The following is a 24576-nucleotide window of genomic DNA, read 5'->3' as shown; positions in this document are numbered from 1 at the left end:
CTAAGACTACATCTCTCTCTCTCACACACACACACGCACGCACACCCCCCCCCACACACACACTAAGACTCCATCTCTCTCTCTCTCACACACACACTAAGACTCCATCTCTCTGTCTCTCTCTCTCACACACACACACTAAGACTCCATCTCACACACACATGCTCTAGGAGGAGCATTTGTTCCTACCACCCTTCATCCAACCTTACCCGTATGATAAACAATCACCTTAATTTACTTGCAAAACATGGACAAATTCCACTTTACTTTAGTAGTCAGCAAACTTATCATCTGTACCCTTATAAAAAAACGATTTGGCGATGATGGTGTGCATACCATCTTGTAATACAGACCATCTGATCTATATCGGATGGATAGAAAGCAAAGTATGATAATTTTACAAAAGATACCCGCACCTCTCTCCACATCCTTATCTCCCACAACCTCATTGCTGGAAGTCTTTGGAACAATCTGGCATGGTGGCCGCTGCCGCCTGCCGGCGCCGTCCATCCCCATGCCTCCACCCATTCTGACCACCAGTCACCACCACGCTCCACTCCTCCTCACCTTATCTCTCATCTTTCATTTTTTTCGATGACATTCTCGAGATAACAGTTTTCCGATAAAATTCTTGAGATATCATTAGTTTTTACACATGGTATTACTCCTGCATGGGTCAATCACAACAGGTGTTTTGTAAACAAATGCATATTGATGTTCCGTGCAATGCACGAGCATCTGGCTTGTAATTATATAACGCAAATCACGAGCAGAAAGTGACATTTTTTTACACAACCATGTTAACATGGCCACGTAAATCACTAGCTAAAGTAAATACCATTATACTTATATCCCGATGCAAAAGGCTGAGTACATGTCCGACGAGTAGAGTCGCACACACGCACTCTATCTCTTAGAATCTCTCACACACACACACACCAGTTACGTGACGCCCACTTAAGCAGACACATATGTTACAATTTTTGCACCCGCAGGTACACGTGATGCTGCGCATTTATTTAAGCCGGAAGGCGAACCCAAACAGTAGCTGCATTCATTCCCCTCCCGCCGCCTCTTCTCTGGTCGCCGTCACCCGGTAGCCATGGCCTGGCCGAAGGTAACAACATACGCCATACTCCCGCCAGAGCGGCGCTTTAATATGGAAATTTTATTGGTCATGCATGCATCTTTTTGTGCTAGCACTCCTATATAAGGGTTGACCGGTCGCTTCCCGCGGACGTGCACGGGCGATGGAAGAGGAAGGAGAAGGGGAGCGGGCTATGGAGTAATGTTTTTACCACAATTTCTCAGGAAACTGTGTGCAATAATTGAGTAGTTTTGCAAACTGAGTACACCTGAAACCCTTATATAGGCAATAATTGAGTACACCTGAAACGGTTCAAAACCTATACTCCCTTGCCAGCGCACGCTCCCCGCGTGAAACGGTCAGCGTCGCCTTGGAGCGTCAGTGCCGCATTAATGCCCAGGCAGAGCGGAGGCGACCTCTCACTGGCACCGGCTTTGAAGTGGCGCGACGGCCGAGAGAGCGCCTCTTCCCGGTGCACGCGACTGCTCCGCGTCGATACTGGCCATAGGCCCTGTTTGGATCAATCAGTTAGAGTTAGTTTGAGCTAGTTGGGGCTCAAATAGCCCTAAAATATCCAAGCATGAGAGTTTAAATTGGAGCAAGTTGCACGGAACCCACCAAAAAAACTATCCCACCCAAGAGGGGATAACTGGAGATAGTTCTCATTGGGACCACTGAAAAATCACTTTTCTCTCTCCATCAAGTGCATTCATTGTCAATCTAACCCTGTCACCCAAACACCTCTTTGGCTACAGTTAGTTCAGGGGTAGTCATGAGTTAGTCTAACCTCTAGCTAAGTTAGAGTATCAAACAGGAGCAGTATAGGACATGCAAGTTGCTCAAAGCATACAGTCAAATTCGTACGTGAAAGGATTTTTTCTTTTTGAAAACGGAACGTGAAAGGAATTTTTTTAGAGTGCTCTTGGCATGTTGCTAACATGTGATGAGTTAACCGACCTCAATAGACGGCAAAAACACCAGCCCGCCGCACTTTGAGAGAGACGAGAAGGGAGAAGCGATGCAAGCTGCTAGATTACTAGAGATAGGTGTCGCATGGAAGCCAAGAAATATGGTGACAGCGTGGGTTAGCCATGTACTAGTATGATGTAACTACACTGGGCTGCTGTGTTTCATACTCTTCCAGTCCACTGTGGAGATGATTGGTTGATTTTATATCGCTGAATAATATTAAAATTATGAGTGCAGACGCTCCGCCATGAGGTTCCTTGCTCCTTCTCGGTCGTCGGGAATCTATGTTCTTCCACTCTATATTTTTTTACGTGAGCTTTGTTCATCCTTTTTCCAACACGCGAGACATCTAGCATCAAGGTGCACGTGTTATGCAAGGATCGTTCCATCTATATGAAGAACACGTGGGACTGGAACTATGAGACGGACATGTACCCAGGAGTGGACGTACGAACCTGAGTAATGTACCGCAGAAAGTGAAGTAGAAAGGCACAAATGGTATGAACATGCGTGGCATATAGGGTGTGTTTGGTTGTGTTCTCGTCTCAACATAGTTGTTCCCTCTTCATGCATGCTCAACTCAACACCCCTCTTCATGCATGATCTCTTCATGCATGCTTCTAGTGTATTTGTGCTAAACTAGTGTGGACTCATGCACCCTCCATACACTCTACCAAACACCCAAAAGTAGGTCGAGAAGGGAACACTTGGGCGGCATTTGTCTCTTACAACGTACTACCACCAAATGTTGTACGTGCAATGCACAGTGATGTTATGGAGTACGTGCCTAAGTACTCTACTACTACTATATTAGTTGGAGGCACATATTAACTTTTATATTTGTTTACGTGTATGCCCCGAGACCTTCCAACTAGACGCGTCTTTCTCTCCAGGTCGCACTTTGTATCGTTCATACCACGAAGTACTACTACGTGTGGTCTCCGACCCAGAAGTGGAAGAAGTGGAGACGCTCTACCACGCTGTTTTTTTTTGCGCTGGGCTCTACCACATTGTTCACGTCCCACTCCTTTCGCTGACGTGTGGGACATCCAGCACGTGCCGTGTTTGGCACTCCTCGATATCGTAAAGAATACTTTCGTTCGCCAACATGTGGGACGTCGACCATCCTGGTCCACTTGCCATGCACGCAGAACTCCAAGGGAGAGTCACCCTGGTCGTTGCGCCGCAGTAACAATGACTAATGAGCCATCAAATCACAGGACCACTTCCCACTTTGAAGTTGCTCGGACGAAGGAACCATCATGACTTCGTTGAATTCCGCTTCTCGAAGGAAACTACTATACCAGTAGTACTGCTAGCTACAGTAGTTACTCCAACAGAGGCCTCCTTTCGTTCATAGGATAGGAATTTTATAGGAATATGAATATCATAGGAAGTGAGATGACATGCATCTCAATTCCTATAGAGAAAGAGATGCCATTTGACGCATAGGATAGGAATTTTTCCATTTAGTCTAGGCTAGTGTACTGGTAATTTGCTCTAAAAACTACAGTAGTAACTAGTAGTACTGGTACATGCTCGTACTTAGACACAGACACACACACAAACTACTAGTACTACTACTTCTCACATGCTGGCCAGACGTCGTCGTTCTCCTTCCCGGCTTTGTCGGCGACACCCCACCATGCTTGGATCTCCGCCGACCTCTCTGCAGCAGCGCGTGCATCCTTTTCTTTCTTGCGGCGGCGGGTCTCTCTTTTCTTGAATGCTTTATGACTTTTCCGCTCCCTCTGTGCGGCTTTGGCTGCCTCTTGCTCTACCGCCCATTCGGCCTTGGCATCTTCAAATTCCTCCCACATAGGTGTGAGGTCGCGAGCAGCGATGAACTCGGCACGGCGGGATGCCATCGCTTCCCTACCATTTTGTATGTGGTCATGGGCAGCGAGGAACTCAGCGCGGTGGGATGCCATTGCTGCCTTACAGGTTAGTGTGCTGCGCGGTGGCATGAACGACGCTTGGTGATAGCTCTGGGTGGAGTGGCCGGACAACTGTATAGTGCATTGGTTTGTCAAGAGCTCAAGGACAGAAGACGAAGGAAATTTGGATTCCCCTTCAATCCTGGACACTTATTACCGAGTAAAATGCATTGGCGGTCATCGAACTTGTCTTGATAGCTCACTTTGATCATTGTATACGAGATTTGGTGATTATACGGTCACTGGCTCAGCGTATAGCTCCGTATTTGTGTGGTTGACCAGTGAAACAGTCCGCATGCGCCTCATCATCTCGTGTTCTTTATCTATCTACGCGGGCCTACCTGTCAATGGAGAAAGAAATATTGTAAAAACCAAATTTATGCGTATGTGGGGAATCAAACCACGGACTTGTCGCTGCAACGCACCTTCGTCAGCCAAATGAAAATGAAATACTTCGCGTCAGACACTCACGCTCATGCTGTCAAAGCATGCTAATGCATGCACGTCTCCCTCTAAATCAAAGTCCTGCTCATGGCGCAACGCAAATGGCGAGCCCATCACCTGCGCGCCCCAGTGGTGCCTGACATTACTGTTTAGACGTTTGATGGAGGCCTACGCGAACGCCGAGCATGTATTCACCTGGCTCAACACCAACGGTCATACTCGGAGCGCCTTGCTCATGTATATCGTCCATCACAACAACAATCTATAAAATAGCCTAGCTAGAGAGGGTACTATGGTAGTATGGTACGGAGTATGTACTATCGTGAGCGACCAATCTTAGTGCCACTACACACGAGTGTGTGTCTGATCGATCCGTCCATTATTCGTAAGTTATGCATGGTTGTGTGGTGTCTATGGTGGTCGTCGAAGGCTAGTTGGCGACAAGAGCGGTTGTCAATACGTGCCACATATGCTTCAAAGGCTCGTCATCCATGAGTTCACACTTTACCACCACGCCAGCGTCTGACCGCCCTGGCCTACCGAAACCCCTTCCATCACTAGCGCGCACTTCCAGCCTGAAACGGTCATCGTCTCTCCAGAACGTCAATGCCGCATTCACCCGACTTAACTGCAGGTGCAATTGGTGTGTCACTGACATGCAGGCCAGATGCCCATTGGGCCCACATGTCAATAACCCAACGCATCTACAGTTAAGTCACTGAAGCACCATCTGCATTCACGCCCGACGAACCTACTCCAGCACCAGTTGTCCATTCATCTGCCGCGGCTCATTGCCATTCGCCCGCTATCTTAACTTGAGCCCCAGCTCCCAGCCATAGCCAAAGACCCACACTTATTCTCCTCCGGTCCCTTCCTTCTGTCTGCACCACTCCAACCATGGCCTCCTGGCGCTCCGAAGCTCTCTTGGACGTACTGTCACAGGAGCAGACGAGGGACATCGGCGGCTCCGCTCCGGGCGTGCTCCAAAGCTCTCTTTGACGTACTGTTGCAGGAGCAAACGAAGGAGATCGCCGGCACCACCCCCGGCCGCCCTCCGCCGCCACGACCACGTAGTCGGTGCGCGTGTGCGGGTGCAGCCGGCAGCGAGGAAGAGTAGTACACGGTAGGTTGCCGCCGCTCTGGTCCCAGGAAGGCCACCGCTACTCCACTCAGTCGACGCCAAGCTTGGTGGGGTAAACATAGGCGGCCGATTAGCCGCTTGACAGTGACGTGGAGGCGGAAATCTTCAGAACCTTGTGCTCCGGAGGAGGAGGTTATCGAGGCGGATGAGGAGGAGGTAAAGGCAATGGTCGGCTTTCTCGGGTTCATGGCCGGACATGGTGGTCGGGCGCCGGCGATCGTATAGATTAGGTTTACAGTAGGTTTTAGTCCGTTTTGTGCGAAATAGGTAATGAATTTCGTCCAGTTTGTAGGAAAAGTTTTCAAAATGTAATGAATTTCATCCGGTTAATTTGAAATTTGCTTTGTTTGCACGAATTTCCTTCGTTTAGTTCATATAGTTGTCGAAAGGTATGCGGGCAGCATCCGATGGCATCCATCAGTGTCCTAGGACAGATGCCGGTGTAAATTTTAGGCCAGCGCTGGAGATGCCCAAACTATCATGCTATAATTGCTAGCAGTGCTCCATTATTTGGCAGGGAACAGTTATGCCTCGATCAAAATCAGATCCGTGGTGTTTCACACTCCTCCCGCATAAGAGTGTAAACTCTTGCTTACATAAAAATGGAGCAAGTGGACGGCACTGTAGCACGTCATATAACTCAAACTAGCCCGCCTAACGAGCGGGAAAGCACCACCCTCGTCATTTTGTCCTGGATTTCTATCGATCGATCGCGCGAAAATGTTATGCTTCACAAGTTCTAAAGGAAAAGGAGCACACTTACGACTCGTACGCGTCGCACCCCCGACTGTCCGGGTCGCACGCCGCTCACCAAAGGGGACACGCGTTGTCTTGCAATTTCATAGACATGTGGGACTGTAATTGAATAAACTGTCGATAGCCGAAATATAATCGCTCGGAGGGCGTTGGTTGAGAAGAGAGAAATGAGGGAGGGAGAAAAGATCGCCCGCCCGCCGCGCACGGACTCCAAGAAATATATGGTGATAAGGTGAGGTGGGCCATGCTGGAGTCCGGACCGCTTCCAAAGCCCGCTCTGACCGCCCTAGCCCCTCAAGACGCCAGCTGCCCTCCGCATGCATGCATAGCAAGTACTAAAAAACTGGGCTATAAGCCCGCTTATGTGGAGGAGAGAGAGGCATTGACAAAGTCAAGGAGTGGGCTCTGCAAGAGCCCGTCTCTACACGTCCTCCTAGGTATAAAAATAATAATTCTAAAAAAAGGCATAAAAAACAATTGTGTCTAAAATAATAAAGGTAAAAAACATTTGAGAGGAGATAGATAGAGAGAAAGTGGGAAAAAGTTGTAACCTTATAGTCAACAGTATGGTAGTATTACATGAGGATGGAGGGAGTGGTGCACATGCCAAGTTCACTGGGCTGCCGTGTTTCACACTCCTCCTTCGTAATAGTGGAGACAATAGCTTTCATCAAAAATAAACAATGAATACTCATTGCTCATCCTTTATATCGGAAAGAATACTTTCATTCGCGGACATGTGGGACGTCAACCATCCTAGTCCACCTGCCATGCACAAAATTATCCTGGTCTACCCCGGTCGTATCGCAGGCCCAACATTTCCCACTGTAAGTTGTTAGGACGAACGAACCATCATGACTTAGTTGAATTCTGCTTCTTCAAGAAAACATACTGTACCCGCAATACTGCTACCACACGCGAAGACTGGACGGCACTGTACCACATCATATCACTAAAACCCACTAGGCCAAACTAGCCCGCCTAGGTCATCTATTTTGGAATGGAGGGAGTACGTCTCTTCACTGCTATGATTTTGTGTTGTATGTCTCTGTACTTTTGCTACGATTTTCCTACCCTATGAACCAAATGAGGCCTGAATGTATCCGTGTCAACAATTGTCTGATCGATCGCTAAACCTACAATTTTAGGAGCTAGGGCTATTGGTCGATCGATGACGGATAAGTATAAGCGTACCAAGAGCTCATCAACCCCAACGTTTCTCTTCGGTGAGTGTTTTGCAAGTACTATAGCTCGCACAGTAGCTAACCTACTAATACCAAGAATCATCAAACAAGCCCTGCTGATGAGATAAACAGTTCAAACTTACATCTAAGCATGCCATATATTACATCAAAAGCTAGTGAGGATACATCTGTTTCCATAACTCGGAGAGGGTTCGCATGATTCACTATCAAACAAAAGTAGCAAGTACCGCCCACACAAGATAGTGCGGTAGCCCTAAGATGGTTTGATAACACGCATCATTCTGGTAATTAAACACAGGGCAATGCAAACTACCCTGAAGGATTAGCGTGACCAACTATTTCTTGTCATCGATCTCTCGGGCAATGACCAGAGCACGGACAGCGGCATGGGAATCGATCTCTGGGGCAATGTCCACAGGACTGACCGCGGCATCGAAATCGATCTCTGGGGCGATGTCCACAGGATGGACAGCGGCATCGGAATCAATCTCCGGGGTGATGCCAACAGGACGGACCGCGACATTGAAAACGATCTCTGGGGCGTTGTCCACAGGACGGGTCGCGACAGCGGAATCATCAAGGACGTCCATCGGCACCTGCACAACCCTCACATATTAGCAAGCACATTGCAAATAATCAAAAACCACAACTATGGTAATAAGCCATTATTTTTTACCTTGCGCAGCTCCCCAGGGGATCTCATCCCTCCGGGGGGCATCTCCTCATCCTCGATGGAGGCTGAGGGAGTCCTGGATTAGGGGGTGTCCGGATAGCCGAACTATCACCTTTGGCCGGACTCCTGGACTATGAAGATACAAGATTGAAGACTTCGTCCCGTGTCCGGATGGGACTTTCCTTCGCGTGGAAGGCAAGCTTGGCGATACGGATATGTAGATCTCCTACCATTGTAACCGACTCTGTGTAACCCTAACCCTCTTCGGTGCCTATATAAACCGGAGGGTTTTAGTCCGTAGGACGAACAACAATCATACCATAGGCTAGCTTCTAGGGTTTAGCCTCTCTGATCTCGTGGTAGATCTACTCTTGTACTACCCATATCATCAATATTAATCAAGCAGGAGTAGGGTTTTACCTCCATTGAGAGGGCCCGAACCTAGGTAAAAACATTGTGTCCCTTGTCTCCTGTTACCATCCGCCTAGATGCACAGTTCGGGACCCCCTACCAGAGATCCGCCGGTTTTGACACCGACATTGGTGCTTTCATTGAGAGTTCCTCTGTGTCGTCATCTTTAGGCCCGATGGCTCCTCCGATCATCAACAACAATGCGGTCCAGGGTGAGACTTTTCTCCCCGGATAGATCTTCGTATTCGGAGGCTTTGCACTGCGGGCCAATTCGCTTGGCCATCTGGAGCAGATTGAAAGCTACACCCCTGGCCATCAGGTCAGATTTGGAAGTTTGAACTACACGGCTGACGTCCGCGGAGACTTGATCTTCGACGAGTTCAAGCCACAGGCAAGCGCGCCGCACTGTCACGATGGGCATGATCTAGCTCTGTCGCTGAACAGTGCCCTGGAGGCCGCACCAGTGTCCGCTTCGACCCTTAGCTCGGAGCCGACTGCGCCGATCGAGGACGGGTGGCTGGACACCGCCTCGGGGGCTGTGATCTCTACGGTGATTGAGCCGAACACCATCCCTGTCCTTTGCAAGGCTCGTGACTCCAAGGTGCCGGACTCCTCTCCGGACTCCGAACCTTCCGCGCCCCTGCCAATCGAATCCGATTGGGCGCCGGTCATGGAGTTCACCGCCGCGGACATCTTTCAGCACTCGCCCTTTGGCGACATCCTGAATTCACTAAAGTCTCTCTCTTTATCAGGAGAGCCCTGGCCGGATTATGGTCAGGAAGGTTGGGATGCGGACGACGAAGAAATTCAAAGCCCACCCAACACCCACTTCGTAGCCACTGTCGATGATTTAACCGACATGCTCGACTTCGACTCCGAAGACATCGACGGTATGGACGACGATGTAGGAGATAAACATGAACCAGCACCTATAAGGCACTGGACAGCCACCTCATCTCACGACGTATACATGGTGGACACACCTAAAGGAAGCAATGACAAGGAACAACGGGACGCAACGAGGGATCATTCCCTCGAAAAGCAGTCAAAATGACGACGTAAGCGCCGCTCAAAATCCCGCCTCGACAAAGACAACAGCCATACAGACCCAGCCATAGAGCAGGGCGAACCGGTGGACGACGAACATGCTATTGAGCAACCGTCCGAACAGGACAACCTGGATAAACAATCCATCCCTGGCGAAGATAACAGTCCGGACGATCTCACGCCGGACAAGTTGCTGGAGCAGAAGAACCTCCACAAAAGGCTCGTCGCCACTGCGCGAAGCCTGAAAAAGCAGAAGCGGAAGCTCAAAACAGCGGAAGATGAGCTCAGAATCAGATGGAGCAAAGTACTCAACACCACAGACAAATACGGTGATAGTCGCCGAACAAAGTGCTACCCGAAGCGAAAACTACTGCCCAAATTTGATGAGGAGGCCGTAGAACCACTGCAATCAAAGAACAAGGAGACCACCCGGTCGGATAGACGACCCCATGGCAAACATAGAGCGGCAAACGGCACCACACACAAGCCGGCACGCGATCTGCACACGGATCCGCATCAAAAAGATGGCCCAGATAGATCTATCTACGGGCCAAGAAAGCAAGCTCTAGTAAGCAATGCAACACATCAAGTATCCGAATATTACGGTACACCTAAATATAGGGGTGCCGCACACCCCCTATGTTTCACCGATGAGGTTCTGGATTATGAATTTCCAGCGGGATTCAAGCCCGTAAACATAGAGGCATACGACGGAACAACAGACCCTGGAGTCTGGATTGAGGATTACATCCTCCACATACACATGGCTAGAGGAGATGACCTCCACGCCATAAAATACTTACCCCTCAAGCTCAAAGGGCCAGCCCGGCATTGGCTCAAAAGCCTCCCCGAAAACACCATTGGAAGTTGGGAGGAGCTCGAGGATGCTTTTCGAGCAAATTTTCAAGGGACCTATGTCCGACCTCCGGATGCAGACGATTTAAGTCACATAACTCAACAACCCGGAGAGTCAGCTCGAAAATTCTGGAACAGATTCCTTACTAAAAAGAAATAAATAGTCGACTGTCCGGACACCGAAGCCTTAGCAGCTTTCAAACACAACTTCCGAGACGAATGGCTCGCCAGACACCTCGGCCAAGAAAAGCCAAGAACAATGGCCGCATTAACAAGCCTCATGACCCGCTTTTGCGCGGGAGAGGATAGCTGGATGGCAAGATGCAGTACCAGCGACCCAAGTACATCCGAAGTTAGGTATGGAAACGGGAAACCGCGACGCAGCAAGGACCAGCGCCGGACCAAGGGAAACAGCCCGAAGAGCACGGCAGTCAACGCCGGATTCAAAAGCTCATGGCAGATTCATAAAAAACTGCCCCCTAAGGATAACAGGGACGAGCTATCTAACTTAAACAAAATCTTGGACAAGATATGCCAAATCCACAGTACTACCGGGAAGCTTGCAAACCATACCCACAGAGATTGTTGGGTCTTCAAGCAGTCCAGCAAACTCAACGCCGAACACAAGGGGCTCGACACACCAAGTGAGGACGATGACGAACCCCACAAGCAGAGCACCGGAAAACAAAAGAATTTCCCACAAGAAGTCAAAACAGTAAACTCACTTCACGTGACAAAAGGGAAAAACAGAATGGCGCCCATAGAGATATGCGCCATACGGCCTATCCCAGAGGAGTCCCGCCACTGGTTGTTAAAACCAATCACCTTCGATCATCAGGATTACTCTAGAAGTATCCGGAATGCGGGATGGACTGCCTTGATATTAGATTCGATAATTGACGGACTCCAATTTACACAAGTCCTAATGGACGGCGGCAGTGATCTAAACCTGATATATAAGGACACAATCCGCAAAATGGGGATAGACCCAACCAAAATTTGCCATAGAAACACTTCATTTCAAGGGGTAAAGCCAGGCCCATATGCCCATTGTACGGGCTCTCTACTGCTAGAAGTTGTGTTCGGATCACCCGACAACTTCCGCTGCAAAAAGTTAACCTTCCACCTTGCCCCATTTCCAAGTAGATACCAAGCACTACTGGGACGCGAAGCTTTCGCCCGCTTTAACGCAATATCGCATTATGCATCCCTTACACTTAAAATGCCCGGTCCGCGAGGCATCATCTCCTTAAAGAGAAATAGCGAGTGTTCCTCGAGCGCGGAAGATTGTGTGACTGCCTTGACAGCCACACACTAAACCGGCTTCACCAATCAAAGCACCTAAACAGGTCGTTCAGACCCCAAACATGGCTAGACGAGTCCGGCATAAACACACAAGGGCTTACTAGCCGCATACCCCTGTACAAGGGGCTCCGCGCATGTACAACAAGAGACAATAAAGCTCAATTTTATTCATGTTTTTGAATTGTACTTTGTTTATTTAGTATAATGTACATTTTCGCACGATCTTTTTCAACTAAGTTCCTCTCTTTTACAGATGAACACCGTGCTACACCCGTCCAGGATACGGCACAACGGAGACATAGGCGCAGACGTGCAGTAGGGACCCGTTGCAAGGATTCTTTTCAGATTAAGCCCCTGCGTAAACCTTTTTTACTGTCTCTTGTTGATACACATCCCCTGGTTTCTTGCTATAACCGAGGAGGAGGCTGGCGTTTTGGCATGGGCCACGTCAGAATTTTGCGCGTACCTGGACACCAGGGGCTTATTACCAAGGGCGTTGTTTGGCCCGTTTTCATAAAGACCGAATACCTTAGGGAGTGTTCGGCGTCTCGAGTTAGGCCTTATATGCATCAGCTCTGAATCATGTCTTTGGTCAAATGTTGGGTTTGCCCGGCTCCTGTGTTTTGCTGCCTTACGTTCCGCCCTATCGGCTAAGGCAGCACCAGGAGAACTACTGCGATTCTGCCCCGGTTCGGCCAGGCGAGCACCTCTGTAGAGAAAGCCGAAAACTGACTGTCATGATATAGCGTGAGACTGGTCAACCACTCGATGACCCGCCGGAATCTTTAGGATTCCTCCGCATTGACGAAGGGACGTTTCCCGGTCCAGCACATACGCGCCCCGAATTCGGGTGAGCGCGGTGCCCCTAGGGGCTATATAGTAGCCCCACTGTCAAACTCCTATGGCTAAGTGAAAGTGATAAAGCATTATAGTCCGGTTGCCTAGTTTGCTGCGCTACCACCTCTTTGTAGGACCAAGACGTTGGATCAAGTGTGGAAATGCGCCTTTTGCAAACACCCCCCGCATTATATGCGTGGGGGCTGAAGCCAAAGACTGCCATCTTTTAGGTTATATACACATATACATTAACGGCCGCACAGGAGGTATTTTAATTCTTGAAGGCACAAGTATAAAAAGCTTTTATATTTCACCGAAACATTGATTCACAATAATACATGTTATTCGAACATAATATCCTTCGAGCACTGCGTCTCTATTAAACGAGCGCCCTGCAGAACTTCCTGAAAATATTGCTCGACAGGTACTCGGCTTCCGTCCGAATCTTGGGATGCAACATCGATGGACTTCATCTCCGCCCAGTATGTCTTGACACGGGCAAGAGCCATCTGCGCACCCTCTATGCATGCTGACCTCCTCATTGCATTGATATGCGGCACCGCACCAAGGAACTGTTGCACCAAGCCAAAATAACTCTTTGGCTCGGGCCTTTTCGGCCACAAAAGACTCACGACATCCTTCATGGCAAGTCCGGATAACCTCTTCAGCTCCGCCCATTCGGCCAAGCGATCGGTTAATGGAAGAGGGCGCTCTGGACTATGGAACTGTGACCAAAAAACCTTTTCCATTTCGTGATCCTTTTGATCTCGGAAGTGTTCGGCCGCGTCCGCGGCACTGCCGCCAAGTCCAGATAAGCATCCTCCGCACTCCGCAGCCAGTCCAACTAAGCATATTTAGGATCCACGAACTTCCTCCGCAGCAGAAAGGGCTTTCCAGCCGCGATATCTCCGGCCTGACGTAGCTCCTCCTTCATAGCTCTCATCGCAGAGCGAGCATCCTTGGCCTCGGTAGTGGCCTTCTTCAGGTCCTCTTGCACCGCTCGATCTTCCTTTTTGAGAAGCTTGCAGTGGTCGGCATCATTCTTCAACTTCACGGCCATCTCGGCCATTTCCTTCTTGCTTCGGCAGTGAGCAGGCTGTTTGGCTTTTAGCTCTTCGGCCGCCTTTAAGGTAGCCGCATCACTTTTTCTGACCTGCTCCTTGGCTCGGGCGAGCTCTGCCCGAAGGTTCTCCATGGTAGCAGCACCATCTGCATCAAGCATGCATGTTGTAAGGCACGTGCATCAAGCTCCCTTACCAGGTGTCCGCGGAGAAATCGCATACCTTGTGACTCGTCAAGCCGCTTATTAACAAGCGCGATGTCGGCATCCGCCACGTCAAGTTGCCGCTTTAGTTCGGCAAATTCATCAGTCCGGCTAGCCACTGGACACTTCGCCACCTACATAGGAAGGGCGACGTATTATACCTGGGATTATGATCCTCGGTGTGCTATCATTTTTGACAACACACCGAGCCTCAGGGGCTACTATCTACACAGGGCGCATTTTATATGCGGAACTGTCAGAAGGTACATCATTTTGCGTACCTCAAAACCTGTCAGTAAACTTCTGACGGCTTCGTGCAATCCGCTCTCAGCGGATGAAATCCTTTCAATCACCGTACCCATTAACGCATGGTGATCTTCTGAGATAGACGCTCGCCTAAGCTGATCCTTCAGCTCCTCCGACCGTACACCAGGTGGTGTCGGACTTGTCCGATGGCCTTTTTCGAAGGCCGGACGCGGAGGGCTTTGGGGGGACATACGACTGCCTTCCGGCCCCGCCGGACTCGGAGAAACCCTCCGCAACGACACCTCAGGGTCGCCCGCCGCGCAAGACGGTACGGCAGGGGGAGGCGTTTCGCTCTCCATCATCTCCGGACGAAGATCCCCTGAAGATGAGCTCTGGTGAGAAGGGCTGAGATCCGAACTACAAGGTAAAATTTTGGTTATCTTCATCAGAAATAGGGCAGGGATATCCCTTATTTTAAAAAAAACTCCCCTTTTTACTTACGGCTCGATGGAGGGCTGATCCCCTTGGGGGCACAATGCGGCCGAGGCGTCCCTCGGCGCAGGACCCTCTGATGAAGATTTCTTCCCCCGCTTTGAGACCATGGTCTCCGGGTCTTTAGAGGCGGTCCTCTTCTTCCCTTGGATGGAGGGATTCTCGATCCCTCCTTTCCTGACAGCCTCCTTCGCGGAGGGGTAGCTTCCTTGTTCCCCCCTTCACCTTCTTCCGAAGGCGCAACCTCCAGCATCCTGGTTAACACTGGATCCGCCGTGGTCTCAGGGAGGGGGCCGGACACTTGATTAACTTTGCTTTCGCTATCCACACCTGTTCAAGGGACAGCTCTTCTAAAGGGCAAGTTTGTGATAAATATGGGATAGCGTGTCCGGGTACAGGGCTACTTACTTGAGTATCCGGGCGATTGCAGCTCAGACCTGCGTCCTCGGTCAAGTTCGGACACATCACTTGTGATCGGAAGAAAAGCTTGTACATCTCCACGGGCGTCGCGCCCATAAAATGTTGGAGAGCTCGTGGTCCCTCCGGTTTAAATTCCCACAGGCGGAGGGGGCAACGTTTGCAGGGCAGGGTGTGACGAATCAGCATGACCTGCACTGCTACGACCAGAGTGATCTCTCTCTCTAGGAGGTCTTGAATGCGGCCCTGCAACAAGGGCACGTCCTTGGACGGCCCCTAGTCAAGTCCTTTATTGACCCATGACGCCAGCCGCGGTGGAGGACCCGAGTGAAAGGTAGATGGCGCCACCCATTTGGTGCCCCTGGGAGCTGTGATATAAAACCACTCTTGTTGCCATAGGCTGAGCTCCTCTTGAAAAGAGCCCTCGGGCCATGGAGCATCGGCATTCTTGCTTATAACATCCCCTCCGCACTCTGCCTGCTGCCCCTTGATCATCTTCGGCTCCACTTTGAAGGTCTTGAGCCACAATCCTAAGTGAGGGGTAATGCGGAGGAAGGCTTCGCATATGACAATGAATGATGAGATGTGGAGGATGGACTCCGGATCCAAGTCATGAAATTCCAACCCATAGTAAAACATGAGCCCCCTCACGAAGGGGTCCGTCGGGAGGCCTAGCCCCCGAAGGAAGTGAGACGCGAACACCACGCTTTCGCCAGGCTTGGGAGTGGGAATAACCTGCCCTTGGGCAGGCAACCTATGCGAAATTTCGCCGGTTAGATACCTGGCATCTCTTAGCTTTAGCACGTCTTCTTCCGTAACGGAGGAAGGCATCCACCGGCCTTGCAGGTCGGAGCCGGACATCATCGAAGGTCCGAAGCGCCTGAATCTGGAGCTTTGGGTGTTGGAACTCGAGGCGAGTGGCGGATTCGATTGAGATTGAAAGAAAGGAGTGGAGCCTTGGTCTCTTTATAAAGAGGTTGAATACCAATAGCTTTCCCGTGACCGTTCGGGACTCGCCTTCGATAGAGAAGACGTGCCAACGGGCACGACTGGGTTACCCGCGCCCGTATTAATGAGAATCCTGGAATAAGGGGGCACGATCTCTGCTTTGACAAGACGTGCCAGGAAAACCGCCTTGCTAAACGCGCTGAGGTGGGGCAGTAAAAATGATTCGAATAAAGGCTTGGCCGTGGTGTGATGTCACGCCACGGAATACGTCAGCAGATTGAATTTGTGTAAATGTTATTCTCTCTACGATGGTATGTGGAACTTCTTTTACAGAGCTGGACACTATCCTTGTGTTCAAAATCTTCTTCTATGAAGTATTCGGAGGAGGAACCCGCCTTGCAATGCCGAAGACAATATGCGCGCCGGACTCGTCGTCATTGAAGCCTGGTTCAGGGGCTACTGAGGGAGTCCTGGATTAGGGGGTGTCCGGATAGCCGAACTATCACCTTTGGCCGGACACCTGGACTATGAAGATACAAGATTGAAGACTTTGTCCGTGTCCGGATGGGACTTTGGCGTGGAAGGCAAGCTTGGCGATATGGATATGTAGATCTCCTACCATTGTAACTGACTCTGCGTAACCCTAACCCTCTTCGGTGCCTATATAAACCGGAGGGTTTTAGTCCGTAGGATGAACAACAATCATACCATAGGGTAGCTTCTAGGGTTTAGCCTCTCTAATCTCGTGGTAGATCTACTCTTGTACTACCCATATCATCAATATTAATCAAGCAGGAGTAGGGTTTTACCTCCATCGAGAGGGCCCGAACCTGGGTAAAAACATCGTGTCCCTTGTCTCCTGTTACCATCCACCTAGACGCATAGTTCGGGACTCCCTACCCGAGATCCGCCAGTTTTGACACCGACAGGGGCCATCACCTTGCCAGGGGAATACTGCTTATCAACGGCGACTATCTCCTCAAACTCGGCCTTGAACCTCGCATAGGTGGCCATCAGAGTTTCTGGGGTACGCACGGTGGGGCCCTTGCTGTTCTTCCAACTTTATTTGAGGAGTTCGTCCACCAACGTCGTCAACTCTTTGGATAGTGCTTGTTTCTTAGAGTTCTTCGTCTCCATGGGTTGGCCCGCCAACATGGTCAACTCGTTGGTCGGTGCTCACTTCCTGGAGATCGCTGTCTCCAGTGGGTTGTCCGCTGGCAACTCTTTGCCTAGTGCTCGAGGATCTATCAATGAACTGACAAACAAAAAGAAATCGAAAGGAAACCACAATCGCAATGAAAACGGGAAAAGAATAGGCTGTGAGAATCGGTCGGTGCTTCGCAAAAAGAAGATTCTTGGAATGAAAATATAGCAGCATAACTGATTCGCCCACCTTTCCTTCATCGGTACAGAAGAAAAATGGCATAAGTGAGTAGCCTAGAGTGAGGTTTTCTTCAAGAAAGGGAAGAAAGGGCTTCAATGAGCGTTCCAGTGAAATGATGGTTGCTTCGTCCAGTCCAACTTGGAGGCCACCTTACCACTGTTGGTAAAGGTGTGGATTTTGTGATATGACGGGTCATGTCGGACACACTGGGGTGACAGGTGAGTCTCGACTATAGCACCTCGCTGTGATTTGGTGGATGGCCCGCGGGCCCGGATGCTTTGATGTCCCGCATGTAGATAGAGAGACTAGTCATATAGGAGTGCTCAATATTGTGCACCGCGACCAAGGCGGAGAGGAAAACGACAGAACTACGTAATTAATGCATGAGTTTAATTAGGGTAGTTTTGTAAAGTATGAGATACATTCCTCCAATCGCAAAATGCCTTGGTTCATGAGATTTGAGATTTGAGCCCAATAAACCGGAAGGGAGGGAGTACTGCACGCGGTGTAGTCTAGTCACTTGTTGAAATCTCTAGAAGGCAAATACTCCTTTCCGGTTTACAGGGCTATACTACTCCCTCCGTCTAGGTGTCTAAGTCATCTTACGAAAACCAAATAGTCTCAAAACACTTACGCGCGGTGCATTAACTTCTACCTTGTTTCTTGTTTCTTGACATATCAACCAATAAGAGATGAGAGGTGTGCATGCTTTTATTGACTTGAGACTACCAAACACGACATGCAGTGGCTAGTTCATTGCATGCAATGCTATTAATTAGCAAATAAACATTGGTGACCCCAGGAGGAAATGGTGCTAAGCGCGTGGACCTATGCAGAATGAGTATCAACCAATGGATGATGGAGTTTAATTGTTAAACAATTCAATGAGGGAAGCTTAGCTACAAATTCAACGACTTACTCACCTAGATGGAGGGAGTAGCAAGTACTAGTACTACAATAGTGGGATCAAATAGCAATTTTGTCTCATGCAAGAGCCTGGCTACTATATGCATGCTCCAAGGCACCGCACCACGCGAGCGTTCGCAACTGCCACGTTTGGGTTGCGCTTGGCTCTTCACCTCTTCGAGAAGACGAACAATGATGTTAATCCTACTTCTACAGTATCGAATCCCCTACGGCATGTCCGTCCATCTTGTGCGGGAGGGATAACGTGTAGCGAAAGCTTCTACTTACTGCTCATGCCTTTGCGTCTATGACAGGTGGGCCCAACAGGTGGTTGTCCCTCCTGCCATGCAGCCAAAGGCATGTGCAGTTAAGGCACCAGAGCTCAATCTATGAGGGAGAGGGCGTTGTAGTAATCAAACTTCTCGGTCTTGTACGAGTTGACGCGACACATCAAAGCACTGCACTCGATATAAATCTTTTCACACATTTCAAATGGACTACAACATACGGACGCATGTAGACATATTCTGCTTCATATGTAGTCACTTGTTACAATCTCTAAAAAGACTTATATTTGGAAATGGAGGGAGTACAACACATGCATGCATGCCGTGACTTTCCTTTTGATACTTGCATGTGTTGATTTGATGCTTGCCAAATTTTGACTATAAATTTAACAAACCAAATTTTCATACATGTCACAAAAAATTACGGGGTTGTTTGGATTGTGACTATGTTTGTCTTATGTTGCCACATTATTTTTCCCACACTTGCCACACTTGCCTAAGTTGAGTTGCTCAAATTGTTAGACACACTTTGGCTTGCCTAAGGGAATCTTGCCATAGTTTTTGTGTCTATGACATGTGGGGTTCACTGCTAATAAAAAAATCTTGTCTTAGGTGTGGCTAATAAAAAAGACTTATATTTAGGAACGGAGGGAGTACAAAATATAAATAATAATGCATGTTGGGGCAACCCACGTTTCCACTAATTTTAGCCATGGGCTTTGTTCACAATTTTTACGAGGGGGTGGTTGTTCATTTAATGGAGGGACTTGTAGTACCAGACTTGAACGATACAAAGTGCGACCTGGCACATCGTAACACCACTTGGAACAAGCGGGTAGCTATCTCAAAAAACAATCAACAACTAAAAAAACAGCGACCTGGTATGTAGTACACAATTTTAAATGGTTGTTTTGATGGAGTTAAAAAGGAAAACTACCCCACTACGTATATATAGGCCGAAGCCTCCGCGCACTCTCATCCTCTCCAGATCTAAACAAGATAGGGGTGGTAACACTGTCTTTCTTCCTTCAAAAACACTGTCTTTCCATCCTCACCGCTTGTTACAGATCTGGACATATCCCCCTCCGCCGGTGAAGGGGAGGAGGGGCAGCGTTTAGGCCATCGTCGACGGCGAGGGAGGAGACCCACTTTCGGCCGCACTGTTATCTCTGGCCGAGCGCCGGCGCGGGAGGTCCTCCGATCCCTTTGTCGTTGCCTGTGGGCGGATCTGGCCTCCCGCCGCCCACCTACCCATATCCCGACGACCTTCAGGTATATCTTCGTTCAAACCGCCTTAGCTCTACTTCCCCAGCTCGCTACGTTGCTGCAGGTGCATCATTTGTACCTCTCAGCCCCTCTCGATCGGATAGTGCAACGTCACCTATTTTTTTCTTCTAATGTTAGAGGTAAAGCTACTTCATGGAGTCGAATCTTGTACTACTTGGTTCAAACAAGAAATAAAGTGGGGGTGGGGGGATTTAGTATGTACATCGGAGTTGGTACAAACAAGAAGGAAAGGGGGTGAAAGTAGTACAGACTGGTCATCCAACCGGTCTCTTGGTCGAAAAGGGAAATATAGGGGTAACACTGTACATAGTGGTATGACCAGGACTAGATTTGCTATCCACACATAGGAGTAGGTGGCTAGAGTGAACAAAAATGGGACCAACCCAGATATGTTTCTTGGATGTTTGTTTCTCGGGGCAACAAACTATGAATCACCACTTTATGCCCCTATTTACATACATGGTGCTGGACTGCTGGTGCACCCACTGTCCCATGCCCTTATACCAAATATTTTGTTGTTCTTAATCTAATGTCCCTGGTAAAAATGAAGCCATGCCACTATTATAAGCCATGACAAGTTTAGCCAAATGTTTTTGCATGTAATTGTTTGAGACTCTGACTGTTTCCTTTGTACCTTTTTGTGCAAACAGGGATATCCAATTCAGCTGGTTGCTGTTGTGACTTTTGGTGCACTACACAAAACTCTTCCTAAAAGAAGGGACTTTTGTGTTGTTTAACTGGAATGTCAGAATGGAACAGTTGGTTCATTCCCGTGGAACTGCACAAAGGGAGATCTGTGTTCCAATCCTCATCATCCATATTGGCGCCATAACCTTCCTTTAGGTAAGAATGATATTTAATGCATGTGTTCATCTCTATCTTCCGACTGCCATGAGAAAATAATGCTACTTTTTTACTAGTACACTTGTACTCCCTCACTGACAAAACCAATTCTGAAATAGAAGGCCAATCATGTACTTGGTTTCACCAACTGGTGAGGAGAAAGAGAAACAGAGCATGAAGAGGAAGAAGGAGAAGAATAAACAATTCCAAGGCTATCTTGCTGAAGCCACAAGCCTCAGTCGAGGCCATTCAAGGGCTCCGACAACGACTACCTTACATGTGAGACGATCCTCCAGGGAGCCCTTCCACTTCTACTATCTCACTTAATTAATTAGGAGTACTTAAGTACCAGTAATTTATTGCTGCCTAATTTTCCTGTCGGAGTTAAACAAATCTTTAGTAGGACCCTATGATGAATCATGTACGTGTATATGTTTGTCTATGGAGGTGAATCATGTGGTGGAGCGGGGAGGGAATATTATTAGTGTCATGACATAATAGTGCTATTGTTTTGCATGTCAATTTATTGCCATTGGTTTAATGAGGCAATGTTTTGCGTATTGTCCATCATGAATTTGATGCTACTGTTTGAGTAATATGCTAATGTCTTCCTATCCTTTCTCACTAAGTTAATGAAGGTTTCACCTTGTTCCTACTTGTGCAAACAGGGATCATGTTGTGCCAATCATACATTTTAGTGGAACTACACAAGACAATACAATGAACTGTATCCCAGCCAGTGCTTTAACTTTGCTGGAAGTTCTTGATAATCTTTCGATATAATCTTAGCACTGGTAAACAAGAGTGATTTCAACCATACATTTGAAGTGCACAAAAATATGTACTATTGAGTGATTCCAGTGAGTGCTTTATCATGTCTTGTGGGACTACGTGAATAAGCTTTTTTCTCAGGTTGGTACGAGCCTAAGGCCTTCATCCATATTAGTTTGCTATCATCTCTATTTGTATCGTGCTACTGTCATGATAAACTCCTTTATTTTTGCACGTTAAAGTTTTGCAACCTATGATAAATGGCAATGCTTTGAGTGTTGAGATAATTGGCACTGATTAAATAAACTAGAACCTCTCTTTAAGCAAGACTACTATGTTGATAACTTTACCCATTAAGATAATGAGGGTGCTTCTATTTGTTAGTGTATGTTTCATCAACTAGTCCCACTATTACAGTAATCTCACTCTCTCAATATATGTGCCAACAGGAATGCTTGATTTTGGTGGAACTGCACAAAAACTTTTGGTGCTTCATTGCCTCGACAGCTTCCGTCCTTTCCTGTGAGTCGCTTATCTCGGCTTGCTTTCTTCCTTCGCTGTTAGTCGCTTCACTTATCTCGGCTTCCAGTCAAAGGAAATAGTAATTGATATGCTACCTCACACAGGTTGGTACTGGTCTTTATCTTGATTATTGTGCTTGTCATGTATTGGTAATTTGGTATTGTGCTACTGTTTGCCGATTTTATAAAGGAGTAACTTGGAGCCTGAACTCGCAGGCAAATCATTGCATTGGGTGATTTCAGTAGAACTGCATAAAATGATCAGATGCACAGATACTTATGCTACTGCCATGTACTCCAAAGTTCACTCAGACAGGCATCGATGTTGACAAGAAGTTCCTATATTCATTCGAGTATCAACCGGCGTCAACCAGTTGTCAAACTCCCAAGTGTTAGGAGAGTGAACGCCAAAAATATTGCTTGGCGCATAGCCCATAAGAACACAATCCAGTCTTAGGTCCCAACTTGTGCCTTTTGGTTATCGGCAGATATGGTAGCGAACTGTACGGCTTGGAGTCTAAAGATTCCAGAAAAGTTGGTTGACGCGTATATTCATCTGACACTTAATTAGTCTGCATGCCAGGGATGCTCCATTTCAGTTGAACTACACAAAAAATTTGGGTGGTTCATTTTCTCAACCGCCTCCTTTCTCGTCTGCAATGTAGAATTTTGGCGAGCTACAGGACCAATATGAGCCAGTAAACTAGTTGGATGAAAGTAGTGGCCAAGTTGCTCAAACCTCGCTCGGCACGAGGCCACTATTTGAGGATAAACCTACAAGAAAAGTTCAGATTGTTTGTGTTGCCTCTTATGTACTCGAAAGTTTACTCGTACAAGAACTAATTTTAGCAAGAAGTACCTCCGACTGAACACCATTTACCAGTCTGTACCCTAGGTAATTAAAGTTCGTCCATGGATCATATTGGCTATGATCTCAATCATTTGGATGCATAAACATACTGAACATGTGTATATCTGAATCTTTTTGTGAATTATGTATGAATATTGTCATGTGATCTATCAATCATTTGGATGCATAGATATGTTGTGCTTGTGTATATATGAATCTTTTGAGTTGTTGATAGTGAATGTTGGCTATGAATATGAACGTGTCCTGTGAACCTGAGTTTGATACGAATGTTTACCTTTTGTGTTGTATTTGTGTGTGAACCTGTTAGTATGCCTACTGTGGGGTACGTGACGTGTGGGTGTCAATGGCACACCTTCTTCCTGAGAAGAATTGCACCTGCTTTGTTAGGGTAGCAACGACGCATCAGCATTTTTTAATCTTTTTATTACTCTGTCTTCCCCTCTCCCCCGCTCAACCCCTGTTGTAATGTTTTCGGCCTCAAAACAAATATAGTACTGCGTTATTTTGGGGGCTTGATGAAAAATCGAGTGCTGGTTGCTGTAGGTTGGCCCGCCCAACAAATGGGTTGCTGGTCCACCACGACGGACTGGGAGGCTAAAAATACAAGTTGTATGGTGTAGAGGCAAGTAAAAAACGCTATCGAGAGCCATCCACTGAAGAAACAAAAATCGCTCCTGATGTGCTTCTTCAGTCGTGCCGCCGGCCCCCTCTTTAATCCATTTTGCTCGGGGATCTGGTATCATTTTTTTTCAGAGGGCGAACAAGTATCAGCTAGGCCTAGGTTTTGTATTTTAACATGCGTAGCCCACGACATACGGAGACAGTGATTTCAACTTATTTTTTGAGGTCCATACCGGCCTATGGGCTTTTTCTTAAAGATCGGCAGCCCAATGTATTTTTTTAATAAAATGCAGGTCTCTGTTCTATTTATCTATACATAAGAATAATAATGTTGTGTCCAATTTATGTTTTCCCTTCTAACCACATTATATATATTTATATTATTACTATTATCGTATATTTTATAGAGACTTATATATACATTATAAAAACATCCCACATGTTATTAACTTATAAAAGTAAATGTTTAACAGAAGTTGGCAAGGAAAATCCTAGTTATTTTTGACTCACTGGCAAGGAAAATCCTCGTGATTGCGTACAAAAGCTTGCGAAGATTTTAAGGACCAATTTAATAATAACGCGCTCATTTTTATTTTGAGCAATAACTCACTAATTTGTTAATTATATATTTATATATAAAATGTGCCTCTCCGGTTTATTCTTTGATACTAATTGCTCCTTCTAACATAACATTATATATATAACGAGCCCAGCTATTCGTGTATTTCAAGGAAGTGCAAATGGGCTGGGATTTCCTAGAAAATATAAATGGGCCTGATTGATGTGAAATTATTTGTTCACCCAGCCCAGCAAATGGACTATACATTCTAGAAAACATGGGTTAAATATATGCCACATTTTTGCAGGCTGGCATGTGGGCCAATAGATCGAAGCCTACGCAGGGCATTGTCAACTTGGTCAACAAATGATTGTGACATCCACAGCCATTGGATTTATATCCAACGGCCGGCATGCACCTTCAATCTCTCGTCTTCTTCCTCCAGCATCGCCGGGGCCACCTGGTCCGGCCTCCGGTGGCTAGCGGCTCTGC

This window comes from Triticum dicoccoides, chromosome 3B (assembly GCF_002162155.2).
Source record: "Triticum dicoccoides isolate Atlit2015 ecotype Zavitan chromosome 3B, WEW_v2.0, whole genome shotgun sequence".
Lineage (NCBI taxonomy): Eukaryota > Viridiplantae > Streptophyta > Magnoliopsida > Poales > Poaceae > Triticum > Triticum dicoccoides.
The sequence above is the reverse complement of the archived record's forward strand: the minus strand, read 5'-3'. Positions refer to the sequence as shown.